The sequence below is a fragment of the Cygnus olor genome, chromosome 4 (assembly GCF_009769625.2).
Source record: "Cygnus olor isolate bCygOlo1 chromosome 4, bCygOlo1.pri.v2, whole genome shotgun sequence".
Taxonomy (NCBI): domain Eukaryota; kingdom Metazoa; phylum Chordata; class Aves; order Anseriformes; family Anatidae; genus Cygnus; species Cygnus olor.
Window position 1 is genome coordinate 31,050,539 of NC_049172.1, and position 26,693 is coordinate 31,077,231.

General features: G+C 36.6%; 1 long non-coding RNA gene across 1 annotated transcript in view; it reads right to left on the reverse strand.

Annotated features, from left to right (window-relative positions):
- The window catches only part of LOC121068945, a 59,971-nt gene extending 33,832 nt beyond the window's left edge, over positions 1 to 26,139 (reverse strand). Inside the window, exon 1 of the long non-coding RNA XR_005819152.1 lies at positions 26,047 to 26,139. This is a non-coding gene — a long non-coding RNA (uncharacterized LOC121068945). The remainder of the gene's footprint in view (positions 1 to 26,046) is intronic.
- Positions 26,140 to 26,693: the final 554 nt, after the last annotated feature.

The window sequence follows — 26,693 nt, forward strand, 5'->3', positions numbered from 1 at the left end:
ACATATATAAATAAAATAAATATAAGCCCCTGAAAGAGATGCACTGGGAACACCCACATGGCACAAAATAAGATAGTAGTCCTGCTATACATAAGCTAAAATATACCTATATTTATTCTTTTCTACAGCCTGCCCCAAGAAAAGGCAATACCCTTATTGTCAGAATAGCTCTGAGAGGGGCATTGATATCCCAGAATACCAGCAAATATTCTACCAGGCCATCTGCAGAAGGACAACCTCCCTCTTTGCCTCTTCTTGGATCAAGTGGCAGGCCACAGTGAAGGCACCAAGATTCATGCACAGCTGAGCCATATGGACATCTCTGCAATCGTTTTGAGGCAATTGGTGACATCTAAGTGGTGGCTGTAGTCATTCAAGTTCCTCTGATGACTCTTCAGTGATCAAACTGACCCTTTGGTTAAGTCATTTGTATACAACTTCATACACACTGAGTAAACATGGTTTACATGCGTGTTGCTTTTGCCTGGCAAACCACTGAGGCTTATTGTAAGTGACTGATGCTGGACTTCAATATATTTTCAAAAAGGCACAACATTCCCATTCCCAAAAGGGAATGGCATGTTGAATACATAGGGATCAAAGGAACTCATGGTTGTTGACATGATTAGAAGTAGGAAAGATGATTCTTACTGAGTAAAACACACAGCCTCCACAAATACTTTCCCTCATGAAATAACACCATGTTCTTATCTAAGTTAAACTTCTGCATACTGATCACTTTAATCAGACTGAATTAATATGAAAATGCTTGATCCAGTTCAAAGATGGATCTCTGAAACCTTAAATCTACCTTTTCTCTGCAGAAAATGACTAATCCAGAATTCTGATATATTATCTCTAATAAGATGTGCCAACTCTATGTCAAGGTTGACTTAATTAAAAATAAATATACAAAAAAAAAAGAAAAGCTTGCTTCAGTCTTCTTACAAATTCTCACTAAAAGTTTCCAAATATATTTAGAACATGTTTAGAAACATTCTGTCAAACCCTGACACAGAGTGATAGTCATTAAGTTTCCATTTCAATGGAGACAGAATATGAAATTGAAGTTAGATTCTTACCTATTCTTTCATTTTACCATGAAGATCAGTGTTGGTCTTTAAAAATGTGAGATGGCTTGCTTACACATCATGAACTTCTGCACAAATTTTGTGATATTTTAGTCATTAAAGTTTTATCGCTTTAAAAAAAAACAACTTAATATTTCTAAATAAAACAAAAATTTTAATTCCTTAGGATATTATTAACTTTAGCACAGTGCTTTGACCATTTACTAAAGCCAAGATGAGTTCCCTGGAAGAGAAAGAAAACATAAGAAGTGGGCAGATCTTGCAGACCCTAGGATGTTCTGTGTTACACTGGATAGACAGGGCTTTATTCCCCATGAATATTCCATGAAAGAAGATATAAGAATACCTGTCTCACTTCACTTATGAACTGGAAAGAAACATTTTCTCCTGGTAAGAAAGTCTTATGACTTGACAATAAAGGACATTTACCTGACACAAATTCTGCCATTAAAACAAATTTTTAATGACAATTTTTCTAGTATGGGAAAGTGAGTTTTTCAAAATGAGACTTTTAGAAGTCATAATTTTCATTGAAATTTATTTTTTAGGACTCATTTCAAAATAAGCTGGCATTACACTAAACAATATCAACTGGATGTATCGCCACAGTGCCTCTACAAATTTTTAATATGCCGAGGATGGCCAACGCGTGATAGAAGAGAGTCATTGCAACAAGCATGAAGTATCCTGAACTGAAAATTCTATTCAAAAATGCAACACTATTTATGTCCCAATAATGTCCATTATGAAAACTACTGAATCTTTCTTGCACACATGCAAACCACTAATATACGGCTTAGTAGTGCTCTACTTAAAGTTTGTACTTAAGATCAGTTAACATGCAGGAAAGATTATTCTGACTCCTATCCTAGACATATCAGTACAGCACAGGCTACTCAAACAACAAAAACCCACACAATCCAACCCTCCCACCCCCCACCCCAAAAAAAAAAAAGGCAAAAAAAATTAACGAAATACCACCAAAACAAACAAACAAACAAAAAATACTCCAAGAAAAGAAAACAAACAACAAAAGCCCAACCAACCAAAGAAACCACTTGCAGAGCAAGGAAGTACCCAATGCTGAACTATCACAATTTTCAGGCAAAAGCCTCTTTCTTCCAGTAAGGGCAACACCAGTACAGTTATAGGTACAACACTGATCATTTCAGTCTTCATTTATCCTAACACACTACTGAGAAGAATTAGGCATGGTGCCCAGCAGATACCGCTTTGGAAGGGGGTCTGGTGACAATGATCTAAGGCAAATATGGCAAAAAGCTTTGCTGCACCAGTATCATTATATGTCATGACATTCTACATTTGACACTCAGCTTCCTAGAAATGAAGCAATGGATTGCAGTGGCTCAGAAGAAATTGCAATCATTCAGAGGAAAACACAATGAATTTATTTTTACTTCTAAATTTAGGTCTTGTGGCAATTCAAGTAAATAAAGAAAAGACTGTTCTCTAAGTAGCAATCCATGTAACCCACTAATTATCAGAGACTATGGAATTAAAAAGCTATAGATGTGAGAAAATTTTAATGTAAACTACAAAAATCAGGTATGATTTAAGGACACATTATGCTTAAGACATTTCATGCATTCTCAGTACATGACTGAATTAAGAATTTACACTATTTCCTTTTAAATAAATTACCACCTGATCACAATTTGATGTCATGAAGCAATGATATCACGGCAATGACCATCATTCAGATTATTGCAAAATGTTACAAAACATATGGAAACACTATGCCTATATACTTTCTGATGAAATAAAAATTGGAAATATTCCAGAGGAGAGTCCTTCATATTCTTCCAATCCCTTAATTAAAATCCAGACAATGTATATAAAACTACAGATTAAAATATGGTGATGATCAGGTAAATTTATGGATATGAAACACATGAGGGGAAAAAAAAAAGTAACATCTTATATAGTTGTTAAGAACCTTGCACACCTTTACCAAAATCATGTTTTGACAGCCCTGGCTTGTTTTTCAAATTTTAAATTATCAAAGTGCTTTGTTACTGAATAAGAGGCAATCTAAAAAAGCAATTTGACAGTCAAACAAAATTATTAGAGGGGGAAAAAATTGATTGTGAATTGATCTTTGAATTTGCCAGTCCTGGTCAGGGTTAAACAGCCTTCTATAATACAAGAACATGTTAATAAAGCAACATTTAAGTATAAATAACATACATTATCATCAATAAATGATATATATATAAATAAAAAATATAAAAAAATATCACTTTATAAACTTATGACCAAGACATAAGTTCCCGTTTCTTTGTGCTTGGTTACACAAGAGTTTTAGAGGAACACCTCTAATTTACTAATTTAATCAAATTCTTTCCCAAGAAAATTTGTTCAGTCTTATAACAACTTTTTTTCAGGTATCAATCCATTCCGGTTTCATTGACTTCATTAGTCTTCCAAATCCATTTTATACTGGTTCCTCTGCCTTCAGTTCAATTATTCTCAGTTCATTGTTATACAAGTAACTTTAAGTAAGATCAATGAGTCAACTGTGTAAATCAAAGTTACACTGTATATCATGCAAGAGACTTGGCTTTTATGGTTGATTTGAGCTATGAAAACCAAACTGAAGGAGAGAAGGAAGCTACATTAGGGCACCTCTGACACCAGCTGAAAACCAATGCATAATATTGACACTTATGATGAGACCGTAACCATCATGCAAACTGTGTTGTTCTGATATTCTAGCTAGGGTAAATTCATGCAGCTTCACTGGTTTGCAGCTTAGGGGTTGGTAAGCTCAAACTCACAAAAGAAACCGTAGAATAGGTGGTTCGGGTTGATACAAAATATTTTTCTACCAAGTAAGAAGTAAGCTCTTTTAACTAAGTAGGTTATCTAGCATTTCTCTTTCTACCCTGACATTACTTTCAGCCATTTATAATTTTTTTCTGCATGCAGACTTACTACATTCAAGGACCCATTTTGAAAGTAACCAGTCACTATTAATTTCTGTACATTTAAACATCAAGAGATAAAAATAGATCAGAAGTAGCTTCCAATATCCCACAATATGCATATTTATGCACAAACATACACATTCCCTCCCCCCAACCCCGTTCCCTTCCCACTGTTTAACATGTCCTAGGAAACACTCCTGCAGGAATTTAATCAATAGAGATCACAAAAATATGTTCCCGCTTCCCTCTATCCCTTCTCCTGGAAATGGAATCTCAAAACAGTTTTCTTGCCTACTGAGCTCTTGACATTTTTGTCAAGTTGACAAAGACACTGTAGTAACCAGCCAAACATGCAAACACAGTGAAGACACTACAGTAGGAATCATTCCTGAGTCTTTAAAACAAAGGTACATTTGCCAGTAACAAGATTCCTCATCTATCTAGGACAACTTCTGTCATCTAAATAACCTAATATAGATACAGCAATACTATGGAAACAATACCACGGGGATCTACACAATAAGGATCCTCCCTTACAAATAACTGCAGGATCACTTCTGTAACTTCTGAACAGGGCTATAGGAGATTGCAAATAAAACAACATTGTACCTTGAAAAACAGAATTGGTTTAGATAATAGTAGCCTACCACACTGCAAATGGAAAAAGCTGTTCACACTTTTTAGCATACCTGATAGCAAAAAGAATTGAGCTTCAGGGAACAAATATTGTGATAGAAATGCTGATACTCATGTATGGAAAACAGTAATTGATGTAGAAATCTGTTGTATCTGACATGATAAATGCGAGGAGACACTAACACCAATCTGATAACTGCTGTCATGTTATGCAACCATTTCATTTCAGTCTAAGACCTAAAAATTCTGTTAAGACCTAAAAGTGGACATGAACATTTTCTGCCAATTACTGCTTGAAAGGTTGTGATTGATCCTTCAATATCAAATCAGTGGATACTTTAAGACATTTGAACACCATGACAGAAGAAAGGAGATCCCTGAAACGGTGCTGGTTTCACGCTTTTTCCTCATTCTAGTTGCAGAGATAAAGGTTCAAATAGGACATAGGACAGGAACAAAGGATCGAAAAATACCACCACAGACTAAAACAGAGTACACCAATTAACAAGAAAAGGATACACTGTGCAAAAGAACGCTTTTTGCTGACAGGAATAGAGAAATTATCAAGGTCATAATACAAGACCTCCAACCTGGGCCTTTCAATATTTAACCTGATATGGTGTTGGAGGAATCTATCTGTAAGTGTTCCATTCCTTTTGTATTTGGGGCAATAATAATCGCTATTTAGAGTTAAAAAAAACAAACAAACAAACAAAAAAAAAACCTTAATGTATAAATACTCAAATATTACCTTGTCCTGAGATATCAAAAATATTCCTTCAATTTCTTAAAGAAAGCATTATCAGAAAGGCATCTGCAGTAAGTCTGCCAGACATGCTGGAAATAAACATTTTGCCACAGACAGCAGTGGAAAATTCCACCAAGCTCTTCTAAATATTGATGATATTGCTTAATAGGAAGCACTGATTCATTGAAATTTGTCACATCTGGAGAACGAGCCTGTGATAAACAGGTAGGTCATCTGTTTATGTAGCCAGACACTGGGGGAAGAGTTCAGTGTGTTCTCAGTATCCAAACTATTTTTTGTGAAATCCATTACCAAAGAGAAAAATAGAGTACTTCACTGTATGAGTAGCTGAGGGAGAGAGAGAGAGAGAAACCCCACCTAAGGCCAGACTAATTTTTTTCCTGCAAGTACTGAATTCACTGTTTTACAATGGCCTTTAAAGTCATTAAGAACGAATAAAATAAAACTGAATCAGCCTGCTCCCTGAACTGAAAATAAGACACGTTAATATTTCTGTCTAAAGTATAACCTCTTTCCATGGCAAAGCATATCGAATTGCAGAATTAAAAAAAAAAAAAAAAAAAAAAAGAAAAAAAAGAGGAAAACTAGTAGATACATTCAGGATAGATGTCAAGTCCTGAAAACCAGCTGTAATTTAATAGATAAATATAATCATAAAGAATTCATTCGGGCAAACAGATAAACAAGATGCAGCACAACATATATCCTAACTCCATAATCAACCATACACGTGCATGCTTATATATATCCAATAGGTTAACTCAAGACTGATATAGCTTCTATTGTAAAATAAATTATTTTTCACCTTTGCTATACAGTTATTTTCAGGTAAATATAGCATCTACATCCACTCTAAATAACATTTATTGGCAGTTAATGATTTTGCTGAAAAACATCTCTTGCCAGTATACCAAATGTGGCCCTTCTGTTTTCTATCTACTGAGAAAAGGAACAGGGAGATGGATATGCAACATGAACAGTTATTTTGCCTAAATGGGGCCTGGAAAAAAAAAAAAAACAAAAAATTTTCTTAGCAGAATTTACTATTATTTAGGTAGGAAGGAATACTCTATCCTCTCTGTCTCCTCCTTTCACTTTGTTGTTTTCTAAACAACAAATCTGTCATTTTTGCCAGTCACATGGGAGAAAGCCCTGGGTCAGCCTTAAGAATTTAAAGGAGTGTGGAAGGGCCTCTATTTAAACATGGAATATTAGTGAGGAACTTGGTAAAATGTAAGAATCATAGGCACAGCTGTAACAAGAAATTTAGTACAGGGAAAGGCATGATCAAATCACCCCACATATCATGACATGTTTTTGTCAAAAATAACCCATATTTCTATTGATAAATCAATGTTTCTAGAAGGACAGAGATGGTAGATCAATGGAAAGTTAATAACAACAAAAAGGAGGTGCTGCTCAGTGTATGTAACTGTATTTGAACTGGACCACAGGAAGAGAAGAACAACTCCATAGCAGTTAAGAAGAGCACATCTATCCTGTGCCTCTAGAAAATCCCAGAAAAGAAATTTTAATTTAAGAAAAATTAGTATTTTCACTTTAATCAAGGCTTAGCCAGAAAGCCATCACTTCTTAAAACCACATATGTTTTGTGGTACCATTACAGACTCCTTGAAACCAAACTCCCTGTTGCACCTGTGAGAGAGACTGCAGCCTTGCACCGAACTACTTACAATTCTCACAACACATATGCTCTAGGAGGAAGTGCCAATTAGCATGAATACCATCTTGATTTGCAGATCTGATAAACAGCACAGTTACAGCTTCATGAATTGGCTACATCCAACAGGTAGAATGCATTGCCCTCAAATTAAACCACCACACCTTTCTCCTACTTGCAGAGGCATTTATTCCCCAGTTGCCAATAACATCACTTTGTGACATATCCTTAACTCTCCCCCTGCATGCTTGGAAAATAATTCTATATCTAATGAAAAGCTACAGGACACTGCAAAAAATGATTCACCCCTCACCCTTACAGAGGCTTTTGTGTGAAGCCTCATAAATCTCATTGACAGCAGAGGACCCTGATATTTCCTTGTCATTCACCACCTCCCTGCCATGTCCAAAGGAGCTTCTTCAGATTTATTTACCCTAAGTTTTGCATGATATTTAACTGAAATTCAGATTTGCTTAATTAAAAAATAAAATGACATTTATGCCCTCAAATAGTTTGCTTAGTTTTATAATAGTTGCTAAATGCATTTTGTTAACATGATGGGTTCAGACCAACTATCTCTGGGTAGAAAAAAAGGATGATCATTACAGAAAACAAAAGCCAGATCTTATTTACTTCAGTGTATACTTGTCAATGAAATATTCAGAATAATTCCGCAGAACAAATCTGGGGAACATAGAAATTCATATAATCTAGTTAGAATTTTCCTCCTTACCAAGATTGCTCCCATTTATCTATCACGCAGCTGTTAAAGACTAAATATACAGCCAGATCCCTCTCGCCTTCCCACTTATTTTTCTTCCACTGGGACTACAAATAGGATTTTAGATATTTACCTCACAAGAATTAATGCATCTCCACTATAAATCTAGCTCCTGTGCTGCTATGTAAGTTACTCAAGTGCTCCATAATCAAAATGTAAGTATAAACTACAGCTGATTAATTCAAGCTGCAGAACTGGAGAATGGATTGCAAAATCCTTCCACAGATCGCAAAGTTATAAGCTTTCAGATCCACCCTGCTATACAGTGGGTCATATTGCAGAGTTCACATTTAGATTTATTATGTGCTTATGTGTACTCAAAAGTTTTACTCATCAGCTTTTCTTTATAAAAGCCTTGCAGTCTCAAAATCACTGAGATGCAGAGAGGACAGTTTTTTTCAGCAAGATGTTTGCCTTTTTCTGATCCATCCACCCAAGGCTCTGTCTGTTTAGAAAAGGCTTTGTATGCAAAACAGACAAACACGAACAAACAAACCACAGAAAACTTCAAACATCATGTAGTTCCCCCAGCTACAATATCTATATGTCAGATGGTGGAAGCCATGCAAGAGCACAGATGAAAGGATTTTATGCTCATCCTCTTTCTTCAAAAATTCATTATTCCACGCCAGAGATTATTGCTGCCCACCCTGAAGTTAGATAAAGCAATTTATTAAAGTTTACACACAGTTTAAAACGAACAAACAAACCACCACCTATGTATGTGAAATTATCTCTGTAGTTTTCAAATCTTTTGTTGTTGTTGTTAGTTTTGGGTAAATTGCAAGAATGTGGATTTCTAAATCTCTGTATTTCAAAGCCATTACAAATTCCATTAGGCCTGGTAATTTTTGTTGATCAGAAAGTCCACTGATTTTAACTGGTATTGGGTCAAGCCCAGAATTCTTGGCTATTTAGTTGCTTTTTTATAGAGGTAACTAAACACATTGCAGGATTTAGCCTGAACTCCTGGTGCCTAGACCTTGTCCTTCATTTCAGTTTACCTCTACACCTTGTAGGAAACCATTTCATAAGACAGAAGTGGTAGTCCTGACGCACGACCAGCAGGCTGATCCATCAGGCCTAGGGTAGCGAATGAAGGATGTGCTGTCAGACACCTTGGCCGGGAGAGAATGCGTCAGACACCCAACAGCTCATCTGTCTGGTCTGCAGCTCAGCTACATGGTGGCAATAGTTTCTGCAAAGTTCTCTCCCTCTCTTCCTGGAGATATTAGCCGGATGTCCTTTCTGGAAAGCCACTGATGAGAGCTATGCTGTCCCAGTGACGTACACTCTGCATGCAGCACAAAACCTTTTCAGCCCAGTGAAGGGGAAACCACGACAGTTGCTACGAGGCACCTACACTGAAAGACTGGAAGACGATCTGATTACTAAATATGAATTCTAAATAGCATCCAATAACAACAGAAACCCATACATTTTGCCTTGAATTCAGCAGGGGTGGGTGGGAAAAAAAAGAAAAAAAAAGAAAAAGGTATAGTTTAAAAGAAAAAAAAAAAGCACAACTAAGAAACCTAATAAATATCTTTGTTCTTTGCTGAAAGTGATTTTCAGGTACAAGTGATCAGCTTCCAGACTTGTGCTTTTATAACCATTAGCAAAAAGACAACAGGGGAAAACACACAGAAACAAGCAGAACCCATAGCAATATACCTGGTAGTTTATTGTGGTCAAATGTAAAATAAACATGAAATTTAATGAAATGACTTAGTAAAACGCTGGCTTTGGATGATTACTCTTTAACTATTACTTTCTACATGCTGAAAACTTTTACATTGATGAAACACTTAGACTTGTTTTCTTTCAATGCTCAGTCTTGGTTTCTGTTACAGAAAATAAATGTGGTAGAAGAGAACATTTTTCATATCCTTCAGTGTGTTTGTTTTGACATGTGTTTAGTTCTCTTTTCCCACCTCCATCCACGAGAATACAGGCTTGCATTGTCCTGCACAGCCCTTTGGATTTTTCCACTCCTTAGATGTTGCATAAGTTTATTTTTAACTTGTTTTTACATCATTCTGTATGCACTGAAGCCCTTTTCATCATTATGTGGTTTTCTTGTGAATGCTGCAGTGTGAACATTGTAAATGTGACCGCATACAGACAGTGTAGCACAAGCAGCATGTGGCAACTTCAGCTACTGTATACAAGATATTTCAGAACCTCTTTCTAGCTGAGTGCATGCACTTTGTCTCCAGCTTCCAGACAGCCTATCACATAGCACTCAAGGCAGCCAGGGCTTTTATGGGAAACACATGGTAAGAGAAAGTCACGACCTACTTAGTAGCGAGAGTGAAAAGCAACTTTAAAACTAGTTGGTCCTGCTCCTTTCTCAATTCCCTTGAGAAGCAGAAGTCATGCCACTGAAGTCAGTGGAACTACAGCAGTGAAATCCTGATGTTAACCCCCAAAATCAGGAATGCTGCACAGCTGTGCTTGCGACAGCCAAACATGCAAAACACACATTTTCATCCAGTGAGAGTTCATGCAAATAAACCCCTCACAATTACTCCATCTGCAAGCCAGACAATATATGGTCCCTCTTCACAGATCCAAGCCACAGAGGTTTTAAGCAATTCAAGGAGAGGTTATAAAACCGTGTCTGAATTAAGGCTCTAGGCTGCAGCATTCAATGGCATCACACCTCCACTAACTCTGTTCTCTTCCGCATTTACTCACTACCGCCCGTTTCCAGAAATCTGGTTCAAGGAACAGTAACTGGCAACTGAAAGAGAGACCTACAGGCTGATGGACTCTAAAGAGCTCATGGGACAGCCACTACCAGGTTAGGGGAACACAGAAGCAACATTTGACTTATCCCTTCTTCCACTGCAATCTTGACCTGGCTGTTAAGACTTTTATTTTCCCTAAAAATATGTAAATTGTAAGCCTTTTGTATAAAAGGCAGCTTTTAGAACATCAGGCAGACATCATCTTATTGAAAACAGTTTGGCGCCTAAATCCTAGGCTGCTGTACCTCTTTGCAGGAAAGGTGCTTGGCATTTTACAGGCTTTTGCACAGAAATAACTATTTCAGAAATGTTGCAAGAATGTAGTTTGCAATCAGTAGTTTAGCACAGATGAAAAGCTGCAGAACAAGATATTTCTGCAGAAAAAAAACTTTCAGAAGGTTCAGAAAAAACTTTCTAAAGTGGAATGTCTGCAATCCAATGTTAGGTTGTGATGAAACCATAAGGTACGAGTTTTCATAGGCAGAGGAAGAGAAGCAATATGGACAAGTGTAACTCCCCCAAACCCAGAAGATAGCTCCATATTAGCACAGGCAAAGTTCCTCCCAAAGAGACAAAAATCTCCCTTGTTCATTCTGGGGTAGCAGGAAGCTTTTCACTTCCCCTTCTTTGAGGAAAGAAGAACGCAGACTCCCGCCAAAACCACAAACTTCCTGCACACAGAATAGAAAAATCACTTCCAAACATCAGAGTGATTTTAGCATAGCAGAGCTTACTCAATGTAACACTGTGCAGAAGTAGGAAAAAATAAAGGTTAAAGAAGTGCACCAGTAGCACAACCAATATGAAAATGCCTGGAGCTTTAAACAGATTTATTCTCCTTCCCGTCTTTATTCCCTCTACACAGGCTACGCGTTGAAGATTTGCATTTGAAAAGGACTTGCTCATCCTCCCCAGGGGATCAAAGCAGAAAGAAATCTTACTGCTGACTTTAGAACTTCATTAGTTCCCACAGCAACAGCCCCATCACACACACACCCGTCAGTTCTGGGAGCTGCCTCGCAAGCAACCCACATCTTGTTTGTAGCAACTGCACTTTGCAAAGAAAAGCACACTTCACACAGAGCTGCAGCATGAGACCGATTCCTCTGGAAAGCTTAGTGCTCTGCCAGACGTCTCCTCAGCTAAACCAGTCTACATCACTTCATGGGTAAGCACCGTAGTTGGGAATTCATCAGCACTGCATTGTAAACAGAGCTCCACATCTTACAGAATGAGAACTCTAAAAACTACAGGATAAATCCTTCGAACTATTCCCTCTAAAAACTACTTCCCAGCAAATGTTAAGATCCCATTATCTCTGGTCTCTGCAATTGCTAGGTCACGTGTTTCTTCTTCACTGCACATACCTAAGGTCCTAGGCGCTTTGGTTGACCTGCATGATCCAGGTGTAACTGATGATAACACATCTGAATGTGATTTTATAGATGTACTCACCCAAAGAAAAATGCCTATAACTGTATGCAAAATCAGGACATATAATCAAAGAATCATTTAGGTTGGAAAAGACCTTCAAGATCATCAATTCCAACTGTCAGCCTGACCTATACACCACCTTGTCTTTTACCAGTGTCACAGAAAAGATCACAGCTGCTGGCATCTGGTGCCCTTTTCATTTTTTGTGAAGGAAAAAAAATGTATTTGCATAAATATCTGCTGTAAATGTCCTTGGGGGGAGACAGCTTAGTCCTAAATGATCCACTCAACTCTCTTTTGAAATAAGAAGGAAATAAACACAGACAAAAAATAAATATTCTTCGGTCTTGTATCTATAGATTCTATTGATTATTAATACCCTCTGGAGTTGAATGTCTTGTACAGGAATCACATTTATTGAGTAGCAGTATAAAAACTGCAGGCTCCCAATAAGGCAGTCTGAGAGCATGGGAAGGGAGGAGTATCTTATCCAATTTCTCTGAAGAGAAGCACTGCAATTTTCTCTGTGGAAGCTGCTGAATGCTTGCCCCTCTGAGCAAAGATCTCCATGGATACTACATATGAAAGATTTCAGAGAGGTGCTGAACAAAAGCATTCGGTATCACTTTCCTTCTCAGCCCATACAGGTAAAAGACTTCCAGTTGGAAACAGACTTCTTATTTTGTGCTTGTAGGTCACATAGATTTTTCTAAAGTCATATCAAGAGGTACTTACAATGCTAACATAATATATTTGATCTTTTAAAATTAATTCCACTGGTGGTGTGTTTGGGGAGACTAGATCAGATCTAACCTGGGAGGCTGAGAAATCAATCCACAGAATATAATGAATTACACACAACATATTTGATTTATTATAACCTAGAAAACAAACACGCTGCCCTACTTACGGATTTGTTGAGCTGACTACTGCACAGACCACTGACGTTCTTTTACTGAAAGACCTCAGCCCGTGACACCAACCCTGCCCAAAGTGTCCTGTATTACCACAGTTCAGATCAGTTCAAGATCCAGGACAATGGAGAACGTAAAGAGGAGGAGGAAGAGGAAGCAAGAAGGGAAGACAACTTGATAGGAGACAGAGAACCATGCTCCAATTTTTATCCTAATGCCAATATATTTATTGAAATGTTTTGTCCTTAAGCAAAGTGATTTTCCTTAAACAACGCTTCACTTTTTTGCCCTGATTGAAAAACATGGGGTTTTCCAAGATTTAGGGAAAAAAAAAAAAAAAAAAAAAAAAAAAAAACAGCTAGCACATAAGTATTGCTCTGAGCAAAATGAATTTATATGACCATATTCACAATGTAAAATATTGAGATAGTCTTCTAATACTGGGCTACCTTGTTCTCCAGGTCAGACACCTCTGTATCACAGTCTAAAATGAAGACATATGTGATGTGTACAGACTTACAGATTTTTACAGAATCAGCACTGGGCTAGTTTTTAATTAAAATTATTTTATCTTTTTAAATAAATTAATGAAATTGTGGTACAAAGCAAATTATACCTCTTCAGATCCTCCAAGCTCCTGGACATAGTACAATTCACCAATGCAGTGTATGTGTAAAGATGCCAATTTAATGGAATTTCTGCATTGGATGTAGAAGGGTTACTGTTTTCGAAGATACGTTTTCCATCTGATACTTGGTCCAAATGTCATGAGCCTGAACACACTATACTTGACACCACGTCATTTAAGACACATTCCATACTGGACAATTTGAGACTCATGAATAGCAGGTTTTAGATTGTGATACCTTCAAAAGCACCAATTTTAAAGCCCATAGTTGCTTTTTTGTCGTTGTTGTTGTTCTTCATGAAGTTTGAGAACTCTGCAGTAGGAACGACTTGGATGAAATCATAGATCACTTTTCCCTCCCACTTGCACATGGCTCTCCAAAATGCAAAGTCTTTCTAGCTCTTAGTCATTGTCTTGAATATACTGGAGGAAGAGGAGGGGGACAAAGGTGAAAACTTGGAATGAGTTGGAGCAAATACAGCTACCAGTATCAGCACTGAGGATCAGACAAAAAGATCTGTCAGTAATTTCTATTTTACTTTACTTCATCAAAAGTTTTACATCAAAGGTGATCTAAGTGTACTGGATGACTGAGCTTAAGGTCTTCACCAAAGAGCTAAGAACAACTGACAGGGATGCTTCTTCAGTACAACAGTAAGTAGAATACTTCCTGTGGCAAGTATGTATGTGTATATATATATATATATATATATATATATATATATATACACACACACACGTACACACACACTTTTTAAATCTTAAACTTCACATTAGGTCTGTTAACATACTCAACTAGAAAGTTTCTCAAGCTCTCTTTGACAGCTAATTACACCATTTTGCTCTTTCCTCTCCTGTAACTAACAGTAATGCAATACCAGCTCTGTTTTTTTATACAATGAAGTCACTGAAAAGAACCCTCCACACAGCAGCCACCTTTACTCTCCATCATTTAAAATAAACCACCAAACCCACATACGGCACAGCTGAAATCCTTTTAACATTATTGTCAAAGAACTCAATAAGCTGCAAATCAACTTAGGTGAAACGTCATTAGACTGTGGGGACAGAGCAGTGACACCTGTCAGAGTTCTGAGACCAACAAGAAGAAAGGCTTCTCACCATCCCTTCCCATGCAAATGGATTCAGATGTAATGAGGATCCTACATCCACTACTGATCTTCCTTGTGGATATTAAATGACAGTTGCATTTCAAGTGTTTTCTAATGCTTTTTTTTTTTTTTTTGGCAGTCCCATTTCCTCAGAAGTTTCATTTATTGTCAGTTGCTTTTGCTGGAGAGGGGAAGTTATCCCACCACAAGAGGACCTTCATCCCATAATACCAGTAATGAAAGTGTCTAAGGTTCTGCCAAAGTATTCAGTCTGCTCTTCCTTCTCAAGAAATTATTTTAATTATTTTCTTTCTTTCATAGACCCAAACTTCTGACCACAGTCTGATGTGCTGCTCAGATGTTTATAGGGCTACATAATTTTACTGAATCTTCAAGAAAGAATTTATAGGCTCTGTGGAAACTAAAGCACTTCAAATAAGAAAGACCAATGACTAAACCAGTGTAACACATTTCTTGGTCTCCCCTCAGCAATTTTTGCTTACCCTCCTACGATACTCTTCTCAGACTGTGAGCTTACCTCACCTGTCAGTGAAAGATCTTTAGTTTTCAATGCCTAGTAAATGGAATTTTGCCAGACGATTATTGGCTTCACTTCTCGTATAGCTTGTAGATGTTCCACTGGAAAAAAAAAAAAAAAAAAATATATATATATATATATATATATATATATATCTGTATGGATGTTTTATTAGTTTTGGTTATATTTATCCTTTAAAACTGTATATGAAAAACAGTTTTCAACATCTTCCATTGATCCATAATTATGTTATTTTTTCTCCCACATTAACACTTCTGAGATATTTTATAGCAACTGCTAGGTTCTTTGGTGTTTGGTTTGCAAGTCTGAAATCCTTAAAAAAGTCCCGCTTGAAAAACATACCCATTTGCAAGCCATTCTGAAAAACAGGCTAGATGTACTTTGACTACACAGATTTGAACTTGACAAACACAATAAAAGGACTATGAAATGCCTCACTGTCCATGATACCAAGTGCCTCTCTGAACATTCAGTTGAATGCTATTGTTTTTCTTTATCACCAGTTCTTTTACCCTGTTAACCTCTATGTTCTTATTGAAATCCAGAGGCCTCTTATAGTATCTCCAGATGCAAGAGGAATTTTTCTTGCTATTAAGTGTGGGCCACCACTATATCCATCTGGAAGCCTAGCCTGGTCCTGAGAGTTCGACTCTGAATGGTTTCAGCATTAAATCCATTCTCAATTCTGCACAGAAGTTACTAGGGTTCAGATCAATAAAGCCTGCATGCAGCAACGTGCTTAGAAGTTTCTCCTGGTTTAAAAATGTGTAATAGATCACAGTAAGCTATTCTTTACAAAACAGAAGGTTACAATGTACTTGGCAGTTGTATCAGTCAGGCTTAGTTCAGCTTCCAAGCTCTCTGCATTGCTTTAATGAAATTCTCAGCCAAGGTTCATATAACTAGTAATTCTGAAATGAAGTGCTAAAAATCCCCACAGACAGTCCTCTCTCTTTCTGCTTAGGTTGCTTGTCTGCTTAGTTTTTTGGTGGCACAAACTATGACATGGTTTCATGGAGCAATCAAGAAAGTTGTTGCTATCTTTGGCATGACATAAGACTTTCATAACTCAGAATCAAACAAGAGTTAATACTGACTTGATTTGACAGCTCTGGAATTCAGTTTTCATGATGTTCCATTTTCACTCACCAAGCCCACTGAGACTAACAATACCCAACATCCTAATTGCACAGAGGGAAAAATTATTGCAGAGTGCAATCCTATAAAGGACATCTACCACTGTTGTGACAGTTTGAATCATGCTGTTGAAATTCTTTTAAAAGCTTAAGAAAATGTACAACTGATTGATTCTCACAAAAATTTAGGCAGCATGAGGTTGTTTTTTTTTTTTTTTTTTTGAAAGGCTGTTTCATACCAAAGCCTACATATGCTGTGTTTGATGAACAATTACCATTTGAGAAAGTTCTTATAAGGTTCTGAATAGGCCCTATCATATATTTATAATATATATAAATAAATAAATATAAAATAAATATAATAACCTTACTATTTTATTTGGTCTTTCCAATAAATGGCAAAAAGTATCATCTACCCCTGCTAATCTGAGAAAAATCCATTACTGCTAGAAGTCTAAACACTTGTACATATGTATATATGGAGATACATAAATATAATATTATTCTACTTTTCTAGCAGGCTTGTATCCTATAGCAAGCAAAAAAAAAAACACCAAAATAATAAGCTTTTCCCATTTTTTCATCTATTGACAGACTACTGTCCCTTTGTAAGTTTTCTTTTTGTTCTCCAAGTTAGAACAGCTCAAAGCAGTCTTGATAAGTTATTTTAAGTATAATATGCTTAAAAGAACAGAGTAATTAAGTCCAAGCCCAACCTGATCTTTAATAACATTCCCTGTAGTCTATAACTTCGTTATCATTCTTAGAAACCAGATACTGGTTATTGTTTTCCCTCCGCAACATTAACACTAGTTAATATATAGTGCCTCATAAAATGATTACAGACCTCAATTCTTCATTCTTTCATCAGATACCCAGATCAAGTAGTCAGGCATTCAAGAACAGTCTGGTTAGTCTAAAATATCATCTGGATGACTACAAGAATTGTATATACAACATTTGCCCAATTCCAGTGACCTCGAGGTGACTCACCACCCTTTCTCTCAAAATGACACAGCAAATCCCATCTCTAAGTACAATACATATCCACCACAGAACCCTCTGATTACTTTGCACAACCAATCATAAAACCATGAACGATGTCTGAAACCAATTTCAAACTGCATCCCAAATTCTTAGGCAACAATGTACTCTCCCCTCAGCAAGTATTAATGACCAGGGCCTCTTTCTTTGTTTTTCCAGTGAGCCATCTGTAAGCCATATCACCTCAACATGGAAAATGCATGAAATAAACATGTCTGATTTCAATTGAACAAAACCAGACTGACTGAGAAAGCTCCCTGGCAGAGAACCAAAGAGTAGCTTTGGAAAAGAAATCCGATTTTTTTTTTTTTTTTTTTGGGGGGGGGGGGGGGTGGGAGGTGTTGGGAATTTCTAGCAGGTGCCTTCACTTACCAGCTACTCACATTCTGTCAGATCACCATATCACACAGAAAGAAACTAGAAGACACCAGTCCCTGTGGTATTTGAAACTTCACACTGCTTCCCTATGAATACAATTGCTCTATTTTTTGAATGCCTCTAAAGACATTAAAGGAATCCTATTTATTTGAAAAAGCTTAAGAAAACTGGGATTATGTCTTGGGGAGAAGTGTTACAGTGTTTTTGGCAAGATGTACTGAGCCACAAATTAGACAGTTTTCATCTGTGAAATATATAATCTAACAAGCAGACTTCTCTTTGATTTCAGAGATTCATAGATTCGGAAGGGTATTCTCCATCTTGAGTTTTTACTGTTGGTAAGGATTTATTGGGTGAAAAAAAAAGGGTTACCAGATAGCAAAACTCACAATGAAGCATATGATTTACACTACAGAAGGGAGGAAAATAAGAATAAGAGAATGATCTTCTGCTACTGAGTTTTCAGTCTGAACAGATTTTTTTTTTGTCTCCACAACTTTCCCTATTACTTCATCATTTCTAAGTTTTGCAGGTGAAAAGAAAGCAGGGCCTAATTCTTTTATAAGATTACATGCACAGTTCCATTAGTGTGGCAAATGGATCCAGAAAGCTCAATATTAAGCAAAGGAGGATAAGCTTAGTAGTGTAGTATCTGTGCTATAAAAAAATGTAGGCAAGCTACTAGAAGTGACAACATTTGCTCCCCACATCCAACAGTTTAGTCTCATCAGAAGACTTCCCACCAGATGTTCAGGTACACGCACAGAACAGTGGTCAGATAGCTCTCCTCTTGCATTTAAGAGTTTTTCCCTCTTGGCCATCTTAAACACAAAAACCATTGAGAAAACGCCAAGAGGAGCGCAGAGGTCCTGAAAGTTTGAGACTGGGGAGGTGGAGGAGGGACCCAAGAAAATATCATTATAGGCAAACTGCTGCATCTAAATGCAAATAGCATAATCAAACTGCAGCTAGAGCTAATGCAATTTCATTTTCTAAATACAATGCCACCACTAGATGGTCAATCCCTAGCAATATAATACTGTTTCTAAAGGTCTGAAGGCAAAAAAAGAAAATGCAGAATCTTGAACAATACAGTTATATACAACAGTACACTATCAGTTTTGTGAGCATTTAATCTAATTCTCATTCTTCAGGCTATATGGTAGGTGTCTAGTAAAGAGCAATGCACCTTTCAAGGATCATTTCTCTTTGACTTGGTAAAAACATAGCGCAGCACCTGACAGCTTTTCTTTAACAACAGTGCCAATGGCATAAATAAAATAAATAAATAAACTTTTGTACAGAGAGATTGTTACAGTAGCACTGAAATAATTGTCTGTGGACCCCTCATTTTTATTAGTAGTTTTTAAAGCTGTGTGCATACAAGCAGGAGGAAAGCAATTGCTTCACTGTACAGCAAGGAAGTCACCAGGGATGCTAGTTAACTGTAGACATTTTAATGCAACCGATAGTGGAAGTGGAAATGGAAAGTTTAGAGTATTCTACAGGAAAAACCAGGCAAAACCTTTGATAATTAAGCTGTTATAAAATGGTAAATACAGATGTAGCTTACATAGGAACTGAGAAATTGCTTTGTATTAAAACAAGTTGCACCTAGCACTTGGATAGACCTTCACAATTTGCATTCTTTACCCTTGATGATTTTGACTGAAAGCAGACCTTAGATCATAAGAATTGAGTTTCACAAATCCAAAAGTATATGAAAGGTTTTGTAAGCCAGAACAAGACACAAGTGCAAAACCCAGGATTCCTATGTCCCAGCCAAGCTCCACTGCTCCAACTATTTACAGTACTGCCAATGCTTGAGCACTAAGCCCATGTAAACAAAAAGTTGCTCTCCTCAGAACACACCTGCCAAGTATAACCTAGATTTACCTTTCTTCTTACCTCTGGCATTTTTAATGAAAGTCCTGAGATGTCTCTCCAACACTGACTCCTTTTTCTGTTGCCCCCTAAACAAAACACAAGCTGCTGCCACCAACACCACCACCAAAAGTAAATAAATCAAACCTTCAGTTTTCTAACTGCAAACATTTTAATACTGCAACTCTTCATTCCAGAAAACCCAAGATGTTACATAAAAGAGGAGACTGAGAGGAGGAAAGCCTTTCCCAGCTTTAGGCTGGAACAAATTAACTCCAGCCTGCAGCCTAAAACTGCAGTAATCACCATTAACCTCTCACACCTGGGCTTGCAGAAAATGGTAAAAGGAACATTATTTAACCCTTCATATCTTTTTAAAATGTGGTACTTTTTATTACACTATTGCTCATTTCTAGGTGTACAAAAAAAAATCACTTTAGGCAGATAAACTCTTTAAAAATAACTCTCACACACTTTCCGTTGTGAAGTTGCACAACACAATATTTTTAACATACTGAGTTTTGTGAGAAAGACAGTTCATTTATTGAGTGCCAGATATTAATTTTATTGGGGTTTATAGCAAATACAAAGATTTTTTTGGTGAGTATTTTGTTGTTTTAAAAATAAAAATAGAGTCTGAAGCGATATGTTTGTGCAAAGGAAATAGCTAAGGTAAGGCAAAAGTTCAAGGTATGGCTAAGGCTATGGTCAGGCCAAGGTAAAAACTAATTGAGAAAAATATATCCATAGCCTTCAAAATTTTTAGAATGAGCTATCATGCATTCTAAAAACAAGTTTGATTCATTGTTTCTTACTTAGGAGTAAATTATATCACTAATATTTTGTAAATACATTACATTGCAAGTTACATTACCCTCATATTCACAATGACTTTTTGTTTTAAGATAAAACAAGAGAACAGGAAAACAATAGTCTCCGCTAAAAGTGAAAAGGAAGCAAGTCTGTAATTAAAGGCAACAAAAACAGTAACATATAATAGAGATTTTATCATGATATTTAGACAAAAACACACACTGGAAAGCTTTACTAACTACTGTGGCTTAATAAGGAATCAATATAGGCAGATCACAGAAGTGTCTGCAACACACTGCCCTCAGCAGAAAAATTACTTTTCAGAGAAGCAAGTTAAAATATTTATTGATTGGAAATCTCAGAATAAGGTACAGCAACACCAGTTCCAGGAGAGTTTTTAAAAACTAGCTTGATCTAGTAAACTAAATTTCAGCTTTCAAATTATCATCTGCACAGGCATGCAAAGGAAGACAGGCTAGCGTGTGAGCAACTTTGCTTTTTCTCTGCTTCTGCAAGAGAGAAATTGGCACAGCTGAAGGTCTTCAGCTGTTAGGAATATGTGCAAAATAACCCTTCACCTGTGCCAATTTCTCTCTTCCAGAGGTAGAGTTGAAGTCCTTCAGCTGTTATGAATATATGTAAGATTGCCCCTTACACATCTAATCACTCAAAGTTAAACTCAGCATCTTCAGTATTATGTAGCAAGTTTTTATCACAGAAAATAGTAACTGCATTTTCTGGTTAAATATAAATAAACTAATATCTTTTATCTGGGACCCATTATACTCTGCTAATTTAGGAACTGTGTTACCACTTATCATTAAAGCCAACCCACAAGCACCTCTTATATATGGCTCTCCATACCATACCATGAGATCTGTAAGATTTTATACAAGATGTCTATACTATGTGTGTGATTATAGAGTTGAGCTCTCCACAGCATTTTCTGCAGTTTTCCTCACTACTGTCTTGTAAGGTATGTGAACCCTGCTGAGCCAAGCTGAAGTGTGACAGAAACTAAGCTATATATTCTGGAATTGCCTGGAAATATTTGGTAGAATGGAAAATCTAGTTCATATCTCAAGTTCTAGGTAGAGTCTAGATTATTCTTTTTCTCCTTAGATTTCTTTGGCTGGTGGGGGGAAAAAAAAAAAGGCTGCTTCTGTGCCTACAATATATGTAGAAGGCAACAGAGAGTAATCTTTAGGTAAAATTTTTAATCAATTTTTTTTTAATGAAGTTAAAGCATATTAATGACTTGTATTAGAAGACCTACAAAAGTCTTAAAAAAAGATAAAGGTAGTATTTTACCAAAATCTTTCTCTTAGTTTTCACGGCTTTTTTATTTCCTATAAATTTGGTTCTGAGTGCAGTTTGAAAACTTTCTGTATTACATACTGACTCTCTTCAGTTGGGGAGAACTGAATTTCACACATTATACACTACCATATCATAGTGTCCCAATCCCTAATAAATAAATACAAAGATTACTGCCATATTAAATGTTTATGTGTCTGTGTCTTTCCATTTTTTTAAAATATTTTTTTTTAGCTTTTTAATGTAGGGCTGTAATGCATCAGCCAAAAACCTATGTAATTTCTCTCTGATCATGGAACAGCAACCTAATGAGGCAGTTAATTCTACTTCAGCAGAAAGATCAGCACTGTTTTGTGACACGGTAAACATACCTGAAATATGAAACATATTTCATACCTGAAGTATGAAAATATGGATTATGTTACATAAAGAATGAACGTGAATGTAAATGTAGCTCTCTGTGAAAAAATTATCCTGGAGGGGAGGAAAATGAATTTTTCCTTTTGTGTAAGACCTCTGTGTTTTATCCAGCCCCGTGAGAAATCACACCAATGAAATCTCATCCTTGCCTTTCCTATGACTTCTATTTAGTGATCACAGGATCACTGAGAAGGCACCTCAGGATGCCTGATTAGAGAAATTAGCATTGGTATATTATTCAGTTAGGAAAGTCAGAATTAGAAAAACAGACTCACACCCACAAAAATGTCACAAACATTGCTGCTTGGCAGCTGCACTCATTTACTTGATCTCGTTGCTTGTTGGCAATAGCCTTCCTAAGCTACAGCTTTTCTTTTTCCTTTTGGGACTTCTGTGTCAAGCCAGTATTTTCCCCTGGCATGACAGTTTACTACCAATCCATTATCCATTACCTTCCTGGCACGTGCAGACTTCAGAAAAGGCTTGTCTGGGATTTGGCACTTTACCCAGTGCCTGATAAACCTTTTAAATTGTATTCATTCTCTTGTGGTGCAAAGTGGAAAAAATATGGCATGCAGCTATGCCAGTGTTACACTGCCCTCCGCCAGGGTTGTTTTTCACCATAAAGTCCTCCAAAAAGAACTGAAATAATGTAGTGTATCTAAGGACACTTCTTGTAATATATGATTTTCATGTAATATACATGATTTTCCCTTATAATTAGCATATTTTACTGATTTATGCAGTTATATTGGAGAAAATAAAACAGAATAGTTGAATTCTATATAAGGCAACTCACAGGTAGTCACCTACTGTGATTAAAACAGCTATCAGTAATCTAACACCAATGTATCCGTGAAGAAGGCAATGAAAACACTGCCTCCTCTGACACATGGAAAATTGCAATCATGCTAGTGGAAGGTTTGGAGAACAGGAACTCTGAAGAATAAATACTCAGATTCCCTGTGATCCAGAATGTGTGTATTGGTCTAAAATAGCATTTGCTTTATATGCTATTGTGCATTTTCAATTCCTCTCAAATTCTGGTCATACTGAGATGAGTTTCACCCCAACAGATTTCTGTACTCATCTGTCCTGTTGTGTCCTGAAGATGCTCTGAAAGCACACTCACTAACAAGACCTTCATAAAAAAAGTTTGTGCTGAAACTAGATTTAGAGAGACTTTGTTTATTATTTTACTCAAAAACTCATTGTTTTAGCCATTCATCCAGCCCTTATTGTCCCTGCCTTGTCCAAGCTAAATCAGACGTTGAATGATTAGGAAAGGAGATAGCAACAGACATGCACAAACACACACACCATTAAAATGTGAGAAATTGATTTTTTGGTCTCATGATCATGATGCTGTATAAAACCATGGAAAAGAGAGGCTTAAACCACTCCTGAAATTAGAATTTATTTCTATAAAACTCAACAGTTCCAATCTGAGAGACTGAGAAGTAATCCTGCCAGACTGCCCACTGTCTCTGCCATTTCTTAGGACACGAAAGACATATCATCAAACCCTTATTCTAACTCAGACAGAATGTAAATTGAAATTGGATCCCTCTCTCATGCTAGTAAGTATCCCCATCACTGAACTTTTGTGAAAACAAATCTATCCACTTAAGTGCATGTCACCAAGGCAGTGCAGTAGATTAGCATTTTCTTCGTAGTCAACAGCTATGCACCAAATTAACTGGGTGGCAGGAGTTTGGCCATTTGCTGAAATCTTGTATTACTGCCAGTTTAGCTACTAGCCTCCATCCATCCCTTCAACCTGCTGATTTCTACAGATGTCATTCTGAGGCAATTAATTTTACAAGAAAGTGAAAGAGAAAGAAAAGCATCTGAAAATTAATCACTATAATTCCTAAGTTCCTTTAGTAACTGTCAGGGTAAGAAAATTTTGCAAAATTATCATGAACTGAACCGCTAAATCCTAGTACTTTAACAGTTGCATTACATGTCCAATTTGCTAAATAAATATGATATAAGCTCCATAAGAAAGTTTGTTTACAGCTCCATCTAGAGTTCCTCCACCCTGAATACTAGAAGAAATTGATTAATCCATGATACTAGTTTCTATGACAGCAATAAAAACACACTTAAAAAATATCTTTATAACTATTTAGTACCCCAAGATAGATGCTACATACTTATTGCTAAAGGTTGTGTTAAAATACTGAAGATTTTCTTAAGGGAGAGGATGCTCCATTCTTAAGTCTTCTGCTTCTTCCCTTGAGCAATTAGATACTCACTTTGTGTCTCTGACATTCTGCAGAAGGAATCATTCATCTATATAAACCTGATTCTGACTGATTCACCTCTATCATCAGCAGAGCATGATTCTTCTCCTCTTAAAACAGGCATTTAAAATAGGTGAGAGAAATTATGCCTAGAAAGTTTCCTCCTCTCTCCTACAACTGTAGATGAATATAATTAATTCAAATGCAGGTGTCTACATAGTTGAGGTTCAGTGTTATTGGAAATGTGTCCCAGTCTGCTTAGGTGAATCTAAATAAATATTAACTCACTAGATGTTTAAACTTCTACCGAACCAATACATTTTGAAAATCAAGTTACCTATAAATATGGTAAATATATAATAAGATTGCAATACATGATAGCTTTTGTTTGCTTTCCTTTAACCCTGTAATCATAAAACATGTGAATTCCTGTTTGCACAAACTAATCTGAGTTCTTCAGTCAGTCTGTTTATGCGTCTTGTATCCTACAGCTTGGGACAGGTCATAGAGCACAGCTAGTTTTTCATGTTTATGAAATAAAACTATTTTATAACAAAGGTAAAAATAATCAGGAAAGAGGTATCTTAATACAGCAAGCTTAGACTGTCTGGCACCACAGGTTCAAATGTTCTTGCTGATTCAGCCACTCCAAATCTTCATCAAAGGGAACAAACTGAATGTTTTCAATGCAATTGTGCCTAATCTTGCACAATGAGAGCATAAAAAAAATAAATCTACTTTCTAATTTTTGCATGAGCATTAATGATGCAATGGCATCTTTAGTAACAATAATGGTTTGCCCTTTGGCTCTGTCTAGAATTTTGATCATTATCCTGACTCTTGTCTTCACCCCCAGCAGTGTCTGAATTTCAAAGGTGTTACATTTCTGTAAAATGAAGTATTCTGGATGGAACTACTTTACTTTCAAGTGTTACCAATGTCATTGTTACAGAACCTACCAGTCAGAAGATGATCTTCATATGAAATAATTATAGGCAAGATTATAAAAGTGAGAAAATCATAAATAACCGAGAATGAAAAAGCAGGAAAGGAATCCTATGTATGTGAGGTGAGAACAAGAGAAAATCACAAGTAATATCATTCCTGAGAATTAATGTTTTAGCTTTTTGTCACAGGATGTTCTCTTTTTCCAACATCTAGTCACAGTTGCATTTATGACATTCAGTTTATTCCCCTTTCTTGCAGGATTAATTGTCTGGCCATGGTAAAACAATAAGCTGCTATGATCTATTTCACTTTTTATTTTCCTTTCAGCCACAAACAAATTGCAGGTCTATCCATTTCAGCCTCTCTTTCACACATTAGCAGTTATGCTGTTTGGGACAAAATTGTGGCAGGCTTATAAAAAATCTGTGCAACTGTGCATGAGATTATTCAGAAAAAATATACTCATGACTCAAAGCAGGACATCCAAATGTACCAAGAAAGGTAAGTATGCAGCAAAAAAGGGGGTCACTAAAGAAAGAAGATCAACATACCGAAACTATTCTGGTACCTGTTTTCAAAAGCACCATCTCTCACACAGGTGTTCAGCATGTCAGCAGAAGAGGCGGGTGTGGAGTTTAGAAGGGCTGTAGAAAGGAAAAGGTTTGTTAGAGCACTCCTCCTCTCCATAATTGTGTACAGATTCACATTTACCATTGGGTTCTTTCAAACATAAAGGACCTGTATCGCAAGCCTCATAACTTCACATACTAGATTTGCTTACTATGTCCTAGTTAATTCAACAGTCTAGAATGAACAGTTTTATTAAAATTGTTTTTCTGTGACTTGAGGCTTTGTTGAGGCTTTTGGCTGAGATACATAAGCATACCATTAGGTTACAGAATTGTGCATCTTGTTTTTCATTTTTCCTACGCTCAGAAGTTTGCTAAGCCTGCCTGTTGTATTTACTTACTGATTAGACTTACATAGCCTCAAATCAAATTTTCATCTTCACACCATACAAACAAAAGCAAGTGTCATTTTATTCCTGTGGTATGCCAGTCTGCTTCAGAAACATGCCAGCCCTTGCAGAGCACAGAAATTAATAGATATTAGGAGCCAGAATCACATTCCAGAGTCTAGTCATTCTTGTCAACTATTTCATATTTGCCTCGCTGATGACCTGCCGGCCTTACTGGTA